This window comes from Poromitra crassiceps (assembly GCF_964638095.1).
Source record: "Poromitra crassiceps genome assembly, contig: HAP1_SCAFFOLD_2867, whole genome shotgun sequence".
NCBI classification, from domain to species: Eukaryota; Metazoa; Chordata; class Actinopteri; order Beryciformes; family Melamphaidae; genus Poromitra; species Poromitra crassiceps.
In genome coordinates, this window is record NW_028149559.1 from 1 (window position 1) to 1,000 (window position 1,000).

A 1,000-nucleotide genomic window follows, 5' to 3' on the forward strand; every position below is an offset into this window, starting at 1 on the left:
GCTCAAGAGAAGGAGCAGTCGGCAGTTAAAATGGATACAGAAAAGCGTTTAGAAGCTGAAGATACTCCAGAGAGTGAGTTAGCATGTGAAGGGACTCTAGAGGAGGAATTGGTTAAGATGGCTCAAGAGAGTGATACATCGATAATTCCAGGGAAGGGATGTTTGAGTGAGCAGTCATTCGCTGAGGACAGCAGAGAGGCGGAGCCTCAGTGACATCACTGATGACATCACAATTGCTCAAGTGACATCACTAATGACATCATCAGTGATGTCATAAATCCTCTCCTGCAGACGCTATAAGTAAGACTGCTGAGTGTACGTAGCAACTTACCAAGATGATCGACATGAGCAGCAGCAGCAGCGACTGTTTTGGATGTGGCCGCTCTGGGCACTGGATCAAGAACTGTCCCAATGCCGGGGGGACGTGGACGCGGCAGGGGCCGCGGAAGAGGCAGGGACCAGTTCTGCTATCGATGTGGAGACCAAGGTCATATTGCAAGGGACTGTGAACAAACCGAGGATGCTTGCTACAACTGCCACAGGAAGTGGCCACCTTTCTTGGGACTGCAAGGAGCCCAAGAAGGAGAGGGAACAAGTCTGCTACAGTTGTGGCAAAGCTGGCCATGTGGCCCCGTGAGTGTGACCATGCCAGCGTGCAGAAGTGCTACTCCTGCGGAGGATTTGGCCACATCCAGAAATCTTGTGACAAAGTGAAATGTTACAGGTGTGGTGAGATTGGTCACCTTGCTGTGCATTGCGGTAATAAATCCAGCGAGATGAAGTGCTACAACTGTGGGAAGTTGGGCCACCTGGCAAAAGAGTGCAGTGAAGCCACTGCATAACCAGTGCCCTTTGTTTGACCCTGCGTCTTTGATTGATGGTTGGTTCTTTCCTCGTCACTGGAGAAAGGTTGACTCATAATAACAACGATACAGAGTTGTGTTCTGCCGTGACATCAGTCATGAAGAAGAAAAGGAGATGAGGAAGAAGGAGAAGGAGA

General features: G+C 49.9%; 1 pseudogene across 1 annotated transcript; it reads left to right on the forward strand.

Moving 5' to 3' along the window:
• The first annotated feature begins 344 nt into the window (after positions 1-344).
• LOC310772237 lies at positions 345-842 on the forward strand (annotated as a pseudogene). The gene has a single exon. The product of its transcript is annotated as an uncharacterized misc_RNA (transcript).
• The last annotated feature ends 158 nt before the right edge of the window (positions 843-1,000 follow it).